The 10,377-nt window shown below is 34.8% G+C and overlaps 1 long non-coding RNA gene across 1 annotated transcript; it reads right to left on the bottom strand.

Annotated features, from left to right (window-relative positions):
- Window positions 6,095-10,260, bottom strand: LOC110389793. The gene is made up of 5 exons (XR_002433384.1): window positions 9,923-10,260; window positions 7,695-7,793; window positions 7,114-7,193; window positions 6,847-6,923; window positions 6,095-6,359 (listed from the first exon to the last, which is right to left on the bottom strand). It is a non-coding gene; the product is annotated as an uncharacterized LOC110389793 (long non-coding RNA).

Genomic DNA, 10,377 nt, shown 5'->3' with positions numbered 1-10,377 from the left:
TGCTTTCTACAAGGACTCTTTGCTTTTATTTCCTATCCCTTTTCTATTGCCTTCCCCATCTCCCTAAGTTGTAATAAACTAGTCGGGCTAACATTTGACCCGTTATGTCTGAATCTCGCCATCAGGTATGCCTATATGAAAAGAACCTCCTCTCCATCCTACAAATTGGAGCGAGACACCACAGTTGGAAAAGACCTACAAGATCATCCAGTCCAACCATCCACCTACCATCAATATTTCCCTACTAAACCATGTCCCTTTGTACAACATCTAAATGTTTCTTGAACACCTCCAGGGACAGTGACTCAACCAACTCCCTGAGCAGCCTTTTCCAGTGCCTGACCACTCTTTCGGGGAAGAAATTTTTCCTAACGTCCAACCTGAATCTTCCCTGGTGCAACTTGAGGGTATTTGATAGACTGTTTAGTACTACTTGTTTTCAAGTCACCGTTTAAAAGGCAGTGTTTTTTTATGAAAACTCAGTGCTCTTATTTGGGAAAACATGGGCATATATTTGAGACAGAGACTTACTATAGATGGAAGAAGATGAATGAGCTGTGTACAATAAAATAAGACTGAACTTTTGTGCATCTGAGGAACAGTAGACCACACAATTGTTATTTGGTGATGGATATAAAAACTGAAGTGACCTACAAGTAAGGTAACAGAGAAGAAGACCCAAAATTTTTCAAGTTGTTTGACTAAAAACAGTCCAATATTTTTTGTTTATGTTTTAACAGGCACCAAACTCTCAGGAAGAGTGCTTATAATAAATTAGACTTTGACAAAGTCCTCTATTCAACGTTGGAAACAAATCTCTGAAATGATAAGACAAATATCTTTTGTAATAGAAGGGGGGAAGCAGCAGGGCACTAGAAAGTGCAGACCCATTCAATTAAAAGCCCAACCTGGTGGTTTTATGCAATGAAAAGTTAATGGACTGGCTTGGTTTCCATAAAATAGTACATTTTTTTAATAATCTGAAATGCTTCACAGATCTCATATGAATGTACCTGATGTTTCAGGAGCATTACCTCCTCTGAGCTGTAATCACAGTGTGTATCAATAAAGATAAAATACACTAGGCCGCTGATTCATGTGGATCAGCTGGAAAACTCATAGTCAGAAATGTCTATACTTTACTGATCTTCCAGCCGCTAAATTTATGGACAAGAAGTCAAGAGAGTTCATTCTGGAAAAAAAGTGGGGGACGTAGTTGCCTGCTGTAGCTAATTAGGTACTGGATTGTCTTCTCTGTTTCTTCCATAGGAATGTGCCATTATATTTAATAGATTAATACTCAAAGCAACTAAATTATTACCAAGATTACTGAAGCACTGCTTATATTTTCATTTCCGTTTTTCACTTGAGCATAACTTTTAAATAATTCTTGTCCAGAAATTAACAGTTTCATTAATATTTAGAGTTGGCTACTAGAGATTATTTTTTTCCAGTAAATATGCAAAGCTAATGGCATACTGCCTGAGCTGTCCTGACTTGGAATTTAAAAATAAGTCTTTGGAAACTTTAAATTAAGCTTAAATAGTGCTTCTCTGGATATTTCACATTTCATAGTTGACAGTATTTTTTTTCATTTCCTTTTCCTCTTGTTCATCTTTCATTTATACATTTAAAGACTTTTTAACATTTTCACTTTCATTATCTCCCGATTGGCCCTGATTTTTGAACAACACCAAAAGTAGTTCTGTGTCTTTTCTTCATTTTCATATCTTCATAGAAAACTTATAAATGCATTTACTATGTTCCATTACCGTTCTTAAATAATATTATAGTTGTTATGCTGGCACGTTTAGTCTTCTATGCATTGTCTACAATCTCTGCACTTTCAGCTATAACTGCAGGTCATAATAGATGTATGCAGATACTGAAGATGATTTGTTACTGAAAAGAATGGTTAAATAATGCATTTCACATTTAATCTGTGGTTTCAACTTAATCAGGATTCCAAAATCAGTTGTGTAAGCAGAAGTCTTACAGATATTATTGGTAAAATTGTTATAATCATTGTTATTTTGTGGCCTTTCAGACACTTGGGACTGTTTCATCTTCCTTTGGGACTGCCAATAAACAAGTATGAGACCCTTAAGAAATCGTGGAATAAGGCTATTTCTTTATTTCCGTATGTTTCTGAAATAGTCCTAGTGCACATGGAATGATGAGTTGGATAAAATAACAGCAGAATTGAAAATAAGAAGGACCAAGGTTTTATTATCTTATGTAAATGCAACATTAAGATGCTGCAGTGTAACAGAACTGTATGGTTGGTATGTTCCTTTACTAGAACTAAGATATCTTTTTGTCTCATTCCAAAATTTTATGCAAATAGGTAGTTTTCGGCCTCTGACATAGCACTAACATCTTCTACCCCATCCTCTGAGAGACAGAAGTTAGATTCTCCAGTTCTGTTTTCAGATGATATCTTTCACTGTTCCTGACTGATTTTAATCTGTTTTATCTTGCTTTATTTAGTACAATGAAAGACTGTTCGTGTAACAAAAAAAAAAAAACAAAAAACATTCTGACTTTCCTGCCAAAATTTTCATGAATATTCCTCCTCTGGAATACTGTGTAAATTTTCAGAATTTATCTTCAGCTAGATATTATCACAGTAAATTTATAGACTCCAAATAATTATGAGATGTATTACATATAATTTCTATATTCCTTTTTATCCATTGGTTGTTGAATTTTAAAATTCCATCTTGGGTCTTATGAAGCCAGTGTTTTTTTTTCATTTCTTCTTAGCGTTTACATCAGCTTACGTCTGCCAACATTTTGCTCTTCGTTTTAGCAGACAATTCTTTAAGTTCTGTTGCAGATTTATCCAGATGTTTTCCAGACATCCAGAATAAGTATAACCAGCACCTGACTACAGACATCCCTTTATAAAAAGGAATTACTCTTCAGTGCAAGAAAAGAAAATAACTTCTGACTGAACTTGTTGCTCTCTTACAGGAAGGAACATAGGAGCTATAATAGAAAGCAAGTTATCTGATGAACTTTGTACTTAAACATACAAGTAGAAATTTATTTCAACATTTATAGCTTACCATAAGATTAGAGACCTTTTTTTCTGTGACCAACACTACTGCACTTCTCCATGCCTTCATTACTCTCAAAATTGACCACTTTAATCTTTTAGTGACAGGCATTCTGGATAGTTGGCTAAATCATCTGCAGATGCTCATCATATGAATGCTGCCATCAGAGCGGTTATTAACAAGACTCACTTTATATTTCACATTTCTCCCTTCTTGCAATCTGCTGGCTTTTTGTCAGTATATTGATTAGGAAGTAATGTAGTACCATTTGAAAATGAATTGGCTGCAAGCAACCAATTCAAGACCATCTTCCTTCAGCTTTTGTCTAACATAGTTGATTTTATTTTTTTTCTGTCTATGTATAATTCCTGCAGCTGGTTTTATTGATTTTGATATTTTTTTCCATTGCATATTCATTTTCAGCTTAGTATTTTCTTTCAATTGTCTGAACTGCTGATGGAACTCCTCTTCCTTTCTACTCTCCTTTTTCAGCCAATTGCTCTATGATCTGGTATGAACTTTCTTATCAATATTAGTTTGATTTTAAATTGCTGTTTATTGTAAATAGATTATTATTTCATGTCCTGTTTTTTTATCAAAGTATCAAAGATTTTAAGTTCAAGGCTGTTGCATATATATATCAACACTTTAGAAGTAATCTTCTGGTCATCATTTTCAAATGCACTTACACACCTGCAATTAGCATACATATTTTAGTGCAGTTACCTACTGTGCATATACCAAATAATATTTTTCAGTATTTAAGTAACTAACCACATACATGAATTATTTTTTGTTTGTGGAACTTCCTGATTTGCATTGCAACTGTGATAATTGCATGCCCAAATTAGAATTCAACTGTGCTCTCAATTTTGTGTGAATGATTGCAAAACTCAATTTATATATGAAGTTCTTAAGATTGTATTACAGCAACTGGTAATTTTTATTTATGTTAAATTTGCATGCAAGTTATTTTAGCAAAGTATTTCAGAAGTCCTCATAGAAATAATGTGAAAATGTTCCTCTCTGTTGTCTCTTTTGGAGATGAATTCTACTTTGTCTGGAAGTAGACACTCATATATTAACTGTAGTTTTCAGTTTGGTGAGCATTGTGCTAATTAGTAGACATCTATTTATGCCAAAAAATGTTTGAAGTAGAATGTCCATCAGGAATCAGTGGTACAAACTTAAGTAATCATCCTTGCTTTCTCTTCTTTTGTGCATACATGTATTTGCCAAGAACAGACTACCCTACACCCAAGGATAATTGATTTATTTCTAGAAGATGTTTCTTTAAATTGGTGATTCAGTGTTACATGGCTCATTCTATGACTCATACCTTTACTTAAAACCTAAGGCTCAGCTGACCTAAAAATCCTGATAATATAAGTTTATAGTGTATCTTAGTTTTTGCCATAATAAATAATGAGATGAAGCTTTATGCATTTTGACAGTTGAAATCACATTTTTATTTGTATTTGGTGGAAGGATGTGGATCTCCTCAAATAGCAAAATAAGTATCCAGACTCCCAGTGATGCAGCAAGATATTTTTAGATAAAATTTAAGAAAAATAAACCAAACAAACAGGTGAAGTTTATAAAAGTATTTTGGATTCCAGGAAATCTGATCTTGAATGATGTAACTGTTGTCCAGTAGATAAGTATCATAAGAGTGTGGAGAGGTGTGTCCTTTCTACATTTATTCTTTGGTAGGCAGTAACGTTGGAGCAAAATACAAGGAGTGAAAACAGTGTTGTTATTATTTAATGGAATGAAATGAGTAAAAGTTAGTTTAGCTCAAATCTTCTTACAATAACTATACTCAGTGCACTATTCTGGGTGTTGATCCTTACTGCACTTTGGACTGATGTCCTGATGTCTCCGTCTCAACCTTGAGAAGGAGAAAGTGTCATTCTATTTGCTACGTATTTGCCTGCATATAGATTTAATGTTAAAAGTTAGTTGGGCAAGGTCAGAGGCACTGTGACGAAAGGGTCCCAGACCGTTAATTCCAACATCTACATGTTAGCACATCAGTTACTAGGGTAGAATCATGCTTTGCTTAGTTTAAATTCCTTCTGGTTTTAAGATTCTTCCTGTACTCACAGAAAGGGTGGAAATTGCTTCCCAAATACTTGTACCATTGTTGTGGGCAACTTTCTCATAAAAGTCCAGTTCTTCAAGGCCAAAAGCATCTAGAAACTCCCTTTGTGACTTGACAAGTGCTCTTAATCACAAAAGCACTTGACCAGTACCACATCTTCCTCTTCACCCCACTCCATAAACAAGTTCAGCATGTCCTGGCTGTCACAAGAAATGTCTTGACTTTCTTCTAAGGACAGTGCTCCAGTGCTTGCAAAATTCTGCATTTCTTTGGACTCTGATGCATCTGAACATCTCAGCTTATACAGAATTTCTTGAGAATTTCAGCAAATATTTCAATGTCATAAACACTCAGCATGACTGTGAGCTTGACTTGACTGTGAGCACTTGACTGTGACTGAACTATTTCGTTGGATTTAAGACTCTAAAATCTGAGCGTATATGGGATAAATATAGTATATCTCTTAGCTTTCCATGACACATTTTTCCATGCAATTTCCTTTTCTTTTCAGTTCAAAAGCTTAAATCACTGTGGAATCATTGCTTTGGAAGGTCATGTTCCTCTACAGTGCTATTTTCAGAGGCTATTTCCATGTATAAATTCTATTATGTTTACTACGTTATAGTTTATCACGAAAGTGTGAGCATAGCAAGGGAATGAAACTCTCAAAGGCTCGAGACATATTTAATTACATTCTGGAAATTAGTAATCCACATTGTCCAAGCTCTCACTCCGCCAGAATTGTATACCATAACAGACACACTATTTCTGTGTGGATAGAAAGCATTAATCAGTAACTTGCAAGTAAGTTGCAACTGTCTTACAAAATGGTGAATCACAGTGAAGAAAGACACACAAAAAGAGAAACATGCATTACATCTATTTATTTATAAAGTATGAAGTGTTGAAAAACTGAGCTTAAGCCTTGAACTTTTAATTTTATTTTATTTTTTTTGATAGACAAAGTACAGTAGATTAAAGCAATACCTTTTATTGAATCAACAAAGAGCAGTCAGGCTTTGAGACCAGAAAGGTTGCATCTTCAGTTTTCACCTTATTGATCTTGCCCACTGTTTCTTACAGGCCAGATCAACTACAAATATTTCCCATATGCCTTGGATGATACCTTTCTTCCTTTGAGGTTTAATGTTTCTTTTTGTGATCAATAGTAAAGAGAGACTTTGTGTAGAGAACTACAATGAAAAAAATGTAAGGAATGGAATGTGTTTATATCAGTTGTTGTTTGGCTGATTATCTCAGGAAATTCCAAATTATTTTTAAGAGTAAAAACTGTAATTAATTGTAAAAGCAACTCTTTTTTATTGCTTCCATATATTGCAGTGTTCATTTCGGGTTGCATTTGGAGACAAGAGATTTCACATTAGAGTGTGAGAACACAAAACACTCCCATCAAAAGCACAGTACTTAAAAGCATTAAAAACAGCCTAACCTTATCCCCTTCCTTCTGCTCCCTCCACAAGCCAACTTCTTTTTTTTTTTCTTTAACATTTCTGCTGCCCAAAGAACTACAATGTAGTATTTGTCCTAAGTCCAGATAACATCTACTTTATCTACGTCAGCACATTCACAATGGTAAGAATTTTGCATTCTTCTTCACTTCTCCTACTTCAATGATTACAGTTTTTTAAATGACTGCAATTTTAAAAGTGATTCACTTACCATTCAATTACAGAACAAAACAGACAGCTTCTCAGCAGGCTTTTTGTTCATTTGTGTCAGGCCAGGTGAAATGAAATCTAGAGGATATTGAACAAACTTGGTAAATCCAGCTTTGTATTTAACATCTGTTAACTAAAGATCCAGTCCTCCATGGTTGGCTTACAGTACAGATCAGGAAGCAAAGGAGTGTGAAAGCAAATAAAGATGTCATCAGTGATACAACCAGGAAGAACTGGTTAGATATGGCTACAATAAATGTCTGTGTACCTGATTGCTTATGTATGGAACAGCGCAGTTGTTGTCCCAAATACTGCCTCTCCCACTCCATTTTCAGAATGTGTTAATTTCTAGAAATTACATAAAACATTTCTACTTGAAAATTAGCATATTTTCAACAACATTCAATTACTGAGCATTGTGTTAAATGCACTGAATAATTTTATTTATTTATTTTTATTAAGTATTTGTGTTTCTACTCGGCAGAAACAAACTTTCATTCTCTTGGTAACTGAAATGTACAGAAGTTCTGAATTCTTTATATTTTAAGCTAGTGAACAAATTCTAATAGTTGATTTAACATCTTCCGTGTTCCTTACAGTATAATTAAGTGATTAAATTATTGTTAAATATTATTTAACCTGAAAGGATAACATTTATATATATATATATATATATATATAACTATACTACATGCTGTGTCACACAGGATAGATACTAACGTTTCTGTTTAAGCATCTACTCACAAACTTTGTGTTTTGCAGACTGGGATGATGTATGTCCTAAGATCTTTTAATAAAGTGGCATGACTGTTCTGTATGTTTTGCTTTAATATCTAGAAACACATATACCTTGCTGCAGAAAAGAAATGAATCTGCTGAGCATCAAGGATCTCCTGATGAAAATATGAAGTTAACTTTGGAGGAAACAAACCCAGTAATTCCATGGTCCTGAAAATAAGAAATTATGCTCTTAGGATAATAAATATAAATTTTGACAATGCTTTATTTTAATGGCACATGAATTAAAACTGCATTACAATGAAATTGCTGCAGAACATCTACATTAATATCAAATGAATTCATTATGACCAGCACAGTTACAATGAATACTAAATGAATTAATAATAATGAACCATTTAAAGTGTTACCTAATTGTTTTATTTCATTTTTATGTATATTTTTGTCCAAATTTAACTGTTAGGTTAATAGAGAATGACATCGAGTAATTCATTTCAGCACTGAGTGTTTGTAAGTGATTACTTTCACACCACATTCAGTCAAGACTAGTGTATATTCAGCATTGATCAAATATCTTGAAAAGACCAACCTATTGCCCTCAGTATTTTGAAACATGTTGATACAAAATGATCAGCCAAGATGTACTGAAGATTTAACAACTCTTAATGGTTGGTGACAATGGTATTCCCTGAAATTACATCTTTCTTCACAGAATCCCAAGTGTTTTACACAGGTGGTTTTTAACAATATCTTTCAAACGTAGAAACTGTGGAGAAGCATACTAGGTGACTTTCCTGTGAAAACACAGTCACTTTGCCACAGAAACCTATGGAAAACTCAAATCCTCCAAAAAATCATCCTTGTTTTTCAGCCTGACCACTACGCTGTTTTGACATCTCTCATTCATTGCGTTACATGTATTATGACATGTTGCATTTTAAGTTCTCTCTCATAAATGGTTAGTGTACATCATACAGTCATATGAGTTATATTTTGTACCATTATAAATCACGTTAGGAATGGTACCTGCAAAGATAATGTGCATTATCTTTTCATTTTGCATTAGTAAAGTGTATGCCCCTCTTCTACGATGTTAGAGAACCCCCAGTGAAGATCATCATATGCAATCTGAGAAGGTGGTAGGTTTTTCCATGGTTAAGAACAATTTTTTGCTAAAAAATCAGTAATGGTAGGGGAAAAAGACTTTGCCTCAGGAAAAATTTACTTTTTTTACCATACTAATTAATTATACTTCCAGATCAGGCATACAGATGAAGATTTATTTTACCTTAAAAACAGAAAACAAAAAATGCATGTTAATTAAGCTCTTTGTTAGCACATCTAAGGAACAGTACTGGTAGTAAGAAAAGTGTGAAGATAAATGGATAGATGTCATAATTTCAAGTTTAGCATCTGTGGCCTCAAAAAGCTTTTTAGAAGTTCTGTAAGAGGAAAGCCCAAAGCACTTTTAAACAAGAAACAAGGTAATGTGTTTTTAAACCAAATCATTTGTCATTATTTGCTCACCAGTTTTTAAGAAAAAAACATTTGCATTCTCAAATATGGTGAGTGCTTATTTATTCCCCTATTACACTTTACTATGAACTCTAGGTTTTTTTTTTTTCTTTTCTTTGTTAGTTCTTGCTTGTTTCATTTGAGTATTCTAAGACTCAAAGGTCTTTTAACTTTAGAGGAGAATTAAAGCCCTTGGAAAATTTTAAATTTTAAAAAGCCCTTTCTGTGAAAGTATTGAATCAAGTGAGTCTGTACTGCAAAGCAATCCCAGAGATTTTATTTAATAGCAGCTGCCATTCATTTGCATTCCAAGTATAAAGCAAGAGTGAAAATAGGTGGGTCATTCATTTCTATTTTTATTTTTTCCCTTGAAAGAAACTTGATTTTGTACATTTGCTACTTTGAACAAAGCCAAATTTGGGCTATGCATCATGCAGAGCTACCACTTTTGTACTGTTGGGGAGTTCTCTACAGAAAAAGGGAATAGAGCAGGTAACCTGCTGGTACACCTGTGAAGCCTACAGTCCAGTAACAGTGACTGTGGGAAGAAGATCGAACAGTGTATTTGAAATAAGGAACAGGCAGTTTAAGCCTGTTCAATGAGGTCCTGAACACAGATTTTGTCCTAGAGCTATCATTTAATGGTTCTGTTTCCATAGGTTCAGGGTCTGTCTCCTTCTACACGTAACATCAGTACAGTAAAAACTGGACAAATGGTTACACAGGCAAGACAGGGCTGTAGGAGGAGGAAAATTCATCCATCTTCATTCAGTTTGTTAAGAAAAGTGGGTTACAAATGTTCTGGAGAGGAAAAGGAAACTTACCAGCTCTTCAGTAGTGCCAATTACTTCCATCATTCCTGTGCTATCGTCTTTTTTAGCAGTGTCTACAAACAGCAGATCTTGCTCCAGGATCTGGAGAAATTAATCAGTTTTATACTTCTAAAACCAGGAGTCAGCTGGGAGGAGTGGTAGATGCAGAGAGGTGAAGCAGCAATTATAGAGCAGAACAGAATGGCAGAGCTCTCAGAGGTCTTCCTTTCTTCCTTCCATCTGCATTTCCACTGAGCCCAGAGAATCAATTACAGAAAAGGAAGGAAGGGAGGAAGGGAGGAAGGGAGGAAGGAAGGAAGGGAGGAAGGGAGGAAGGGAGGAAGGGAGGAAGGGAGGAAGGATGGAAGGCAGGAAGGAGGGAAGGAAGGGAGGGAGGACAGGAAGGGAGGACAGGGAGGGAGGACAGGGAGGGAGGAAAGGGAGGAAGGGAGGAAGGGAGGAGGGGA

Source organism: Numida meleagris, chromosome Z (assembly GCF_002078875.1).
Source record: "Numida meleagris isolate 19003 breed g44 Domestic line chromosome Z, NumMel1.0, whole genome shotgun sequence".
NCBI classification, from domain to species: domain Eukaryota; kingdom Metazoa; phylum Chordata; class Aves; order Galliformes; family Numididae; genus Numida; species Numida meleagris.
Note: the sequence above shows the minus strand (reverse complement) of the source record. Positions and strands in the feature narration are given on the sequence as shown.